The 10,000-nt window shown below is 50.8% G+C and overlaps 1 protein-coding gene across 1 annotated transcript in view; it reads left to right on the top strand.

The window, feature by feature from the left end:
• The window catches only part of LOC128690577 (arrestin family protein Vdup1), a gene marked incomplete in the record, with an annotated part of 78,714 nt that overhangs the window by 23,086 nt on the left and 45,628 nt on the right, over positions 1–10,000 (top strand).

Below are 10,000 nucleotides of genomic sequence, written 5' to 3'. Positions count from 1 at the left end.
AATACACAGTAGAGCTACAAGTGGAGGGGGAAGCAGGAAGGCCAGGACAAATGAAACCAAACTACAGGAAAGGGGACTACACGGGAATGAGGAACTTCCTGAATGAGGTTCAGTGGGACAGAGAACTGGCAGGGAAGCCAGCTAATGAGATGATGGAATATGTAGCAACAATGTGCAAGGAGGCTGAGGAGAGGTTTGTACCCAAGGGTAACAGGAATAATGGAAAAGCCAGGATGAGCCCATGGTTCACCCAAAGATGCAAGGAGGCAAAAACCAAGTGTGCTAGGGAATGGAAGAAATATAGAAGGCAAAGGACCAAGGAGAATAAGGAGAGCAGTTGTAGAGCCAGAAACGAATGTGCACAGATAAGAAGGGAGGCCCAACGTCAATATGAAAACGACATAGCAGCAAAAGCCAAATCTGACCCGAAGCTGTTATACAGCCACATCAGGAAGAAAAAACCGTCAAGGACCAGGTAATCAGGCTAAGGAAAGAAGGAGGAGAGACAACAAGAAATGACCATGAAGTATGTGAGGAACTCAACAAGAGATTCAAAGAAGTGTTCACAGAGGAGACAGAAGGGGCTCCAGAAAGACGGAGAGGTGGGGTACACCACCATGTGCTGGACACAGTACACACAACCGAGGAAGAAGTGAAGAGGTTTCTGAGTGAGCTAGATACCTCAAAGGCAATGGGGCCAGATAACATCTCTCCATGGGTCCTGAGAGAGGGAGCAGAGGCGCTATGTGTACCCCTAACAACAATATTCAATACATCTATCGAAACAGGGAGATTGCCTGAGGCATGGAAGACAGCAAATGTGGTCCCAATCTTTAAAAAAGGAGACAGACATGAAGCACTAAACTACAGACCAGTGTCACTGACATGTATAGCATGCAAAATCATGGAAAAGATTGTCAGGAGAAGAATGGTGGAACATCTAGAAAGGAATGATCTCATCACCAGCAGCCAACGTGGTTTCAGAGACGGGAAATCCTGTGTCACAAACCTACTGGAGTTCTATGACATGGTGACAGCAGTAAGACAAGAGAGAGAGGGGTGGGTGGATTGCATTTTCTTGGACTGCAAGAAGGTGTTTGACACAGTACCACACAAGAGATTAGTGCAAAAACTGGAGGACCAAGCAGGGATAACAGGGAAGGCACTGCAATGGATCAGGGAATACTTGTCAGGAAGACAGCAGCGAGTAATGGTACGTGGCGAGGTGTCAGAGTGGGCACCTGTGACCAGCGGGGTCCCACAGGGGTCAGTCCTAGGACCAGTGCTGTTTCTGGTATTTGTGAACGACATGACGGAAGGAATCAACTCCGAGGTGTCCCTGTTTGCAGATGACGTGAAGTTGATGAGAAGAGTTCATTCGATCGAAGACCAGGCAGAACTACAAAGGGATCTGGACAGGCTGCAGATCTGGTCCAGCAACTGGCTCCTGGAGTTCAATCCCACCAAGTGCAAAGTCATGAGGATTGGGGAAGGGCAAAGAAGACCGCAGACGGAGTACAGTCTAGGGGGCCAGAGACGACAAACATCACTCAAGGAAAAAGATCTTGGAGTGAGTATAACACCAGGCACATCTCCTGAAGCGCACATCAACCAAATAACTGCCGCAGCATATGGGCGCCTGGCAAACCTCAGAACAGCATTCCGACATCTTAATAAGGAATCGTTCAGGACCCTGTACACCGTGTACGTTAGGCCCATATTGGAGTATGCGACACCAGTTTGGAACCCACACCTAGCCAAGCATGTAAAGAAACTAGAGAAAGTGCAAAGGTTTGCAACAAGACTAGTCCCAGAGCTAAGAGGTATGTCCTATGAGGAGAGGTTAAGGGAAATCAACCTGACGACACTGGAGGACAGGAGAGATAGGGGGGACATGATAACGACTTACAAAATACTGAGAGGAATTGACAAGGTGGACAAAGACAGGATGTTCCAGAGACTGGACACAGCAACACGGGGACACAGTTGGAAGCTGAAGACACAGATGAATCACAGGGATGTTAGGAAGTATTTCTTCAGCCATAGAGTAGTCAGGAAGTGGAATAGTTTGGGAAGCGATGTAGTGGAGGCAGGATCCATACATAGCTTTAAGCAGAGGTACGATAGAACTCTGGTTCAGGGAGAGTGACCTAGTAGCTACCAGTGAAGAGGCGGGGCCAGGAGCTTGGACTCGACCCCTGCAACCTCAACTAGGTGAGTACAACTAGGTGAGTACACACACACACACACACACACACACACACTCACCACCCTCTCTCTTCCTTCTTCCGCAAGTTAAAACGTAAGATTGCGCTTTCCTGTTTTTCTCTTTGCTAATTCGAAGAGTTTTCTCTTGGTGCCGCAGGAGCTGTCTTCTGGTGCCTCAGGAGCTGTCTTCTGGTGCCTCAGGTGCTGTCTTCTGGTGCCTCAGGTGCTGTCTTCTGGTGCCTCAGGTGCTGTCTTCTGGTGCCTCAGGTGCTGTCTTCTGGTGCCTCAGGTGCTGTCTTCTGGTGCCTCAGGAGCTGTCTTCTGGTGCCTCAGGAGCTGTCTTCTGGTGCCTCAGGAGCTGTCTTCTGGTGCCTCAGGAGCTGTCTTCTGGTGCCTCAGGTGCTGTCTTCTGATGCCTCAGGTGCTGTCTTCTGGTGCCTCATGAGCTGTCTTCTGGTGCCTCAGGTGCTGTCTTCTGGTGCCTCAGGTGCTGTCTTCTAGTGCCTCAGGTGCTGTCTTCTGGTGCCTCAGGAGCTGTCTTCTGGTGCCTCAGGTGCTGTCTTCTGGTGCCTCAGGTGCTGTCTTCTGGTGCCTCAGGAGCTGTCTTCTGGTGCCTCAGGAACTGTCTTCTGGTGCCTCAGGAGCTGTCTTCTGGTGCCTCAGGTGCTGTCTTCTGGTGCCTCAGGTGCTGTCTTCTGGTGCCTCAGGAGCTGTCTTCTGGTGCCTCAGGTGCTGTCTTCTGGTGCCTCAGGTGCTGTCTTCTGGTGCCTCAGGAGCTGTCTTCTGGTGCCTCAGGAGCTGTCTTCTGGTGCCTCAGGAGCTGTCTTTTGGTGCCTCAGGTGCTGTCTTCTGGTGCCTCAGGTGCTGTCTTCTGGTGCCTCAGGAGCTGTCTTCTGGTGCCTCAGGTGCTGTCTTCTGGTGCCTCAGGAGCTGTCTTCTGGTGCCTCAGGTACTGTCTTCTGGTGCCTCAGGAGCTGTCTTCTGGTGCCTCAGGTGCTGTCTTCTGGTGCCTCAGGTGCTGTCTTCTAGTGCCTCAGGTGCTGTCTTCTGGTGCCTCAGGAGCTGTCTTCTGGTGCCTCAGGTGCTGTCTTCTGGTGCCTCAGGTGCTGTCTTCTGGTGCCTCAGGAGCTGTCTTCTGGTGCCTCAGGAACTGTCTTCTGGTGCCTCAGGAGCTGTCTTCTGGTGCCTCAGGTGCTGTCTTCTGGTGCCTCAGGTGCTGTCTTCTGGTGCCTCAGGAGCTGTCTTCTGGTGCCTCAGGTGCTGTCTTCTGGTGCCTCAGGTGCTGTCTTCTGGTGCCTCAGGAGCTGTCTTCTGGTGCCTCAGGAGCTGTCTTCTGGTGCCTCAGGAGCTGTCTTCTGGTGCCTCAGGTGCTGTCTTCTGGTGCCTCAGGTGCTGTCTTCTGGTGCCTCAGGAGCTGTCTTCTGGTGCCTCAGGAGCTGTCTTCTGGTGCCTCAGGAGCTGTCTTCTGGTGCCTCAGGTACTGTCTTCTGGTGCCTCAGGAGCTGTCTTCTGGTGCCTCAGGTGCTGTCTTCTGGTGCCTCAGGTGCTGTCTTCTGGTGCCTCAGGAGCTGTCTTCTGGTGCCTCAGGTGCTGTCTTCTGGTGCCTCAGGAGCTGTCTTCTGGTGCCTCAGGTGCTGTCTTCTGGTGCCTCAGGTGCTGTCTTCTGGTGCCTCAGGTGCTGTCTTCTGGTGCCTCAGGTGCTGTCTTCTGGTGCCTCAGGTGCTGTCTTCTGGTGCCTCAGGTGCTGTCTTCTAGTGCATCAGGAGCTGTCTTCTGGTGCCTCAGGTGCTGTCTTCTTGTGCCTCAGTTGCTGTCTTCTGGTGCCTCAGGTGCTGTCTTCTGGTGCCTCAGGAGCTGTCTTCTGGTGCCTCATGTGCTGTCTTCTGGTGCCTCAGGAGCTGTCTTCTGGTGCCTCAGGATCTGTCTTCTGGTGCCTCAGGTGCTGTCTTCTGGTGCCTCAGGTGCTGTCTTCTGGTGCCTCAGGTGCTGTCTTCTGGTGCCTCAGGTGCTGTCTTCTAGTGCATCAGGAGCTGTCTTCTGGTGCCTCAGGTGCTGTCTTCTTGTGCCTCAGGTGCTGTCTTCTGGTGCCTCAGGTGCTGTCTTCTGGTGCCTCAGGAGCTGTCTTCTGGTGCCTCATGTGCTGTCTTCTGGTGCCTCAGAAGCTGTCTTCTGGTGCCTCAGGTGCTGTCTTCTGGTGCCTCAGGAGCTGTCTTCTGGTGCCTCAGGAGCTGTCTTCTGGTGCCTCGGGAGCTGTCTTCTGGTGCCTCAGGTGCTGTCTTCTGGTGCCTCAGGAGCTGTCTTCTGGTGCCTCAGGAGCTGTCTTCTGGTGCCTCAGGTGCTGTCTTCTGGTGCCTCAGGAGCTGTCTTCTGGTGCCTCAGGAGCTGTCTTCTGGTGCCTCAGGAGCTGTCTTCTGGTGCTTCAGGAGCTGTCTTCTGGTGCCTCAAGAGCTGTCTTCTGGTGCCTCAGGAGCTGTCTTCTGGTGCCTCAGGAGCTGTCTTCTGGTGCCTCAGGAGCTGTCTTCTGGTGCCTCAGGAGCTGTCTTCTGGTGCCTCAGGAGCTGTCTTCTGGTGCCTCAGGAGCTGTCTTCTGGTGCCTCAGGAGCTGTCTTCTGGTGCCTCAGGTGCTGTCTTCTGGTGCCTCAGGAGCTGTCTTCTGGTGCCTCAGGAGCTGTCTTCTGGTGCCTCAGGTGCTGACTTCTGGTGCCTCAGGAGCTGTCTTCTGGTGCCTCAGGAGCTGTCTTCTGGTGCTTCGGGAGCTGTCTTCTGGTGCCTCAGGTGCTGTCTTCTGGTGCCTCAGGAGCTGTCTTCTGGTGCCTCAGGAGCTGTCTTCTGGTGCGTCAGGTGCTATCTTCTGGTGCCTCAGGAGCTGTCTTCTGGTGCCTCAGGTGCTGTCTTCTGGTGCCTCAGGAGCTTTCTTCTGGTGCCTCAGGAGCTGTCTTCTGGTGCCTCAGGTGCTGTCTTCTGGTGCTTCAGGAGCTGTCTTCTGGTGCCTCAGGAGCTGTCTTCTGGTGCCTCAGGAGCTGTCTTCTGGTGCCTCAGGTGCTGTCTTCTGGTGCCTCTGGGGCTGTCTTCTGGTGCCTCAGGAGCTGTCTTCTGGTGCCTCAGGTGCTGTTTTCTGGTGCCTCAGGAGCTGTCTTCTGGTGCCTCAGGAGCTGTCTTCTTGTGCTTCGGGAGCTGTCTTCTGGTGCCTCAGGTGCTGTCTTCTGGTGCCTCAGGAGCTGTCTTCTGGTGCCTCAGGAGCTGTCTTCTGGTGCCTCAGGTGCTGTCTTCTGGTGCCTCAGGAGCTGTCTTCTGGTGCCTCAGGAGCTGTCTTCTGGTGCTTCGGGAGCTGTCTTCTGGTGCCTCAGGTGCTGTCTTCTGGTGCCTCAGGAGCTGTCTTCTTGTGCCTCAGGAGCTGTCTTCTGGTGCCTCAGGAGCTGTCTTCTGGTGCCTCAGGAGCTGTCTTCTGGTGCTTCGGGAGCTGTCTTCTGGTGCCTCAGGTGCTGTCTTCTGGTGCCTCAGGAGCTGTCTTCTGGTGCCTCAGGGGCTGTCTTCTGGTGCCTCAGGTGCTGTCTTCTGGTGCCTCAGGTGCTGTCTTCTGGTGCCTCAGGTGCTGTCTTCTGGTGCCTCAGGTGCTGTCTTCTGTTGTCTCAGGTGCTGTCTTCTGGTGCCTCAGGGGCTGTATTCCATATTCTTACGAGTTGTCTTCTGTCTTCTCACGAACTTCTAGACAATCATCACTTCATTTTTGTCTTCTAACGGTGGCAAATTTAGTGTCTTCACTCTTTCTTCATGTCTGAAATTTCGTAGTTCAGGATGCCACGCATATTCTGAAAACTACGAATATCTCTTGTATGCAGTGAGAGCAGCACACTGAGATGTGTATATGAGGGATGTATCGGAGGGGTGTATGTGAGGGGTGTATGTGTGGGGTGTAACTCTCACTGTATATACACTTAAGAGTACTTTAAACACATTTTTTGTCATTAAAATATTCTTGATTGGTTGTGTGAAGGTGACATGCAGCCTTAATGACCCTCGTGTAGTCGAGGGGTTTTAAAAATAATGTAGGAAACATGCTGGAATCAATTTCTAACCTAACTTCTTGATGTGAAACTGTCACTCCTGGTCAGAAACCTAAAATATATACCGTTGTTTTGTTTGACCTCAAGTTGTAAACAATTTCTATGTAATATTTCTGCCCAAAAAGACTATTTCAAAATTTAGTGTGACTAGTTAATGGTTCAGGTCGGACCGAAAAGTCCTCATAAGCTTCTTTCTCCTACGTGCGGGTTGTTTGTGTATATTTAGTGATGTTGTTTGTAAGTCTTGAACTCTCGTACTTAGGTGGTAATCTCATGTGCAGATTCATGTGTGAATCTTGCATTGCGTTTATGTAAACTGGAAATACTATCAGAACGAAGCAGTGATCTCTGTGGCACCCCTGTGGTGGCCCTGCTTCAGTGATGACACTGATGTCTAGGGCATCCCTGTGGTGGCACTGCCTCAGTGGTGACACTGATCTCCGTGGCACCCCTGTGGTGGCCCTGTTCCAGTGATGATACTGATCTCCTTGGCACCCCTGTGGTGGCCCTGCTTCGATGATGACACTGATCTCCTTGGGACCCTTGTGGTGGCCCTGTTGCAATGACGACACTAATCTCCGTGGCACCCCTGTGGTGGCCCAGGTCCAGTGATGACACTGATCTCCTTGACACCCCTGTGGTGGCCCTGCTCCAGCGGTGACACTGATCTCCGTGGCACCCCTGTGGTGGCCCTGGCCCAGTGATGACACTGATCTCCGTGGCACCCCTGTGGTGGCACTGCTCCAGCGGTGACACTGATCTCCGTGGCACCCTCATTACTGGTCCTACTGTCATCATCTCTCACACAAATAACCCTCCATCCAGCCACGTAGTTTGCTCCCTGATTCTTAGTTGATTCAGCATCTAAAATTCTTAAAATTTCAAGGAATGCAGCCCATCGTTCTCATAGTTAGTTATTATCAACGACTATCATAGTACAACAGATCACTATTTCTTACTATTATAATAACACCACAAGTTACTAGGATGTTGTATCAGATTTCGTACCTTCACTAATCCCTCCTGAGACAGAGAGGCTTGTGGCGGAGGCCGCCTTAACTGAAACAACCTTTCGCGTAATTGAAAAAGACTTTGGCTTATTTGAAAGAACATTTCGCATAATTGAAACAGCGCTACGCTTAATGGGAACAACGTTTCGCTTAATTGAAACAATGTTTCGCTCTTTGGAGAGATTTATCAAGTTATAGAAAGGTTGTACACTAAGCACACATCAACACACTTGTAAGATAAGTTGGGCTGGAGGAGCGGGCACTGTACACAGTACACACTTCAACCAGTTCCTCTCTCTGTGTATATATGTAATGGTATATATTAGAGGGTGTAGTATAATAAAGAGTATACTAGTATACCATTTAGAGGTATGTGCCATCAAAATTTACTCTTGAAATAACAAAATTGAGCTCAATTAATAAGATTTTTTGCAGACATCTCACGTGATTACTGACACACCTGTGTGTGTGTTTGTGTGTGTGTGTGTGTGTGTGTGTGTGTGTGTGTGTGTGTGTGTGTGTGTGTGTGTGTGTGTGTGTGTGTGTGTGTGTGTGTGTGTGTGTGTGTGGGTGCTCCTGTGTGTGTGTACTCACCTAATTGTACTCACCTAATTGTGGTTGCAGGGGTCGAGACTCAGCTCCTGGCCCCGCCTCTTCACTGATCGCTACTGGATCCTCTCTCTCTCTGCTTCCTGAGCTTTGTCATACCTCTTCTTAAAACTATGTATGGTTCCTGCCTCCACTACTTCACTTGCTAGGCTATTCCACTTGCTGACAACTCTATGACTGAAGAAATACTTCCTAACGTCCCTGTGACTCGTCTGAGTCTTCAGCTTCCAGTTGTGACCCCTTGTCCCTGTGTCCCCTCTCTGGAACATCCTATCTCTGTCCACCTTGTCTATTCCCCGCAGTATCTTGTATGTCGTTATCATGTCTCCCCTGACCCTTCTGTCCTCCAGTGTCGTCAGTCCGATTTCCCTTAACCTTTCCTCGTACGACATTCCCTTGAGCTCTGGGACTAGCCTTGTTGCAAACCTTTGTACTTTCTCTAACTTCTTGACATGCTTGACCAGGTGTGGGTTCCAGACTGGTGCTGCATACTCCAGTATGGGCCTAACATACACAGTGTACAGTGTCTTGAACGATTCCTTATTGAGGTATCGGAACGCTATTCTCAGGTTTGCCAGGCGCCCGTATGCTGCAGCGGTTATTTGGTTGATGTGTGCCTCCGGTGATGTACTCGGTGTTATGGTCACCCCAAGGTCTTTCTCCCTGAGTGAGGTCTGTAGTCTTTGTCCACCTAGCCTATATTCTGTCTGCGGTCTTCTTTGCCCCTCCCCAATCTTCATGACTTTGCATTTGGCTGGATTGAATTCGAGGAGCCAGTTACTGGACCACATGTCCAGCCTCTCCAGGTCTCTTTGCAGTCCTGCCTCATCCTCGTCCGATTTAATTCTTCTCATCAACTTCACGTCATCTGCGAACAGGGACACTTCAGAGTCTATTCCTTCCATCATGTCGTTCACATATATCAAAAATAGCACTGGTCCTAGAACTGACCCCTGTGGGACCCCGCTCGTAACAGGCGCCCACTGTGATACCTCTTCACGTACCATGACTCGTTGCTGCCTCCCTGTCAGGTATTCCCTTATCCATTGCAGTGCCCTTCCTTTTACGTGTGCCTGATCCTCCAGCTTCTGCACTAATCTCTTGTGGGGAACTGTGTCAAAGGCCTTCCTGCAGTCTAGGAAAACGCAATCTACCCAACCCTCTCTCTCGTGTCTTACTTCTGTTACCTTGTCATAAAACTCCAGGAGGTTTGTGATACAAGATTTGCCTTCCATGAACCCATGCTGGTTTTCATTTATAATCTTGTTCCTTTCCAGGTGTTCGACCACTCTCCTCCTGATAATCTTCTCCATGACTTTGCACACAATACATGTCAGAGACACAGGTCTGTAGTTTAGTGCCTCGTTTCTGTTTCCTTTCTTAAATATGGGGACTACATTAGCTGTCTTCCATTTCTCAGGTAGTTGCCCAGTTTCAAGGGATGTGTTGAAGATTGTGGTTAGAGGCACACACAGCATCTCTGCCCCTTCTCTAAGGACCCATGGGGAGATGTTGTCCGGTCCCATCGCCTTTGAGGTGTCAAGGTCACTTAAGAGCTTCTTCACCTCCTCCTCAGTTGTTCGTATGTCATCCAACACTTGTTGGTGTATTCCCTCTTGATGTTCCCTTCTGTGCTGTCTTCCCACAGCCCTTCCTGTCTCTACTGTAAAAACTTCCTTAAATCTCCTGTTCAGCTCCTCACATACCTCCTGATCATTTCTTGTGAGTTCTCCACCTTCTGTCCTTAATCTGATCACCTGGTCTTTGACTGTTGTCTTCCTCCTGATGTGGCTATACAACAGTTTCGGGTCAGTCTTGATTCTCGATGCTATGTCATTTTCATACTGTCGCTGGGCCTCCCTCCTTACCTGTGCGTACTCATTCCTGGCTCTGCGACTGATCTCCCTATTTTCGTGTGTTCTCTGCCTTCTGTACTTTTTCCATTCTCTATTGCACTTTGTTTTTGCCTCCTTACACCGTCGGGTAAACCAGGGGCTTGTTCTGGTCTTCCCGTTGTTACTGTTGCCCTTGGGAATGAACCTTTCCACTGCCTCCTTGCATTTTGTTGCTACATATTCCATCATTTCGTTTACTGGCTTTCCTGCCAGT

This window comes from Cherax quadricarinatus, chromosome 29 (assembly GCF_038502225.1).
Source record: "Cherax quadricarinatus isolate ZL_2023a chromosome 29, ASM3850222v1, whole genome shotgun sequence".
Classification (NCBI taxonomy): domain Eukaryota; kingdom Metazoa; phylum Arthropoda; class Malacostraca; order Decapoda; family Parastacidae; genus Cherax; species Cherax quadricarinatus.
This window is presented reverse-complemented; position numbering and strand designations above follow the sequence as displayed.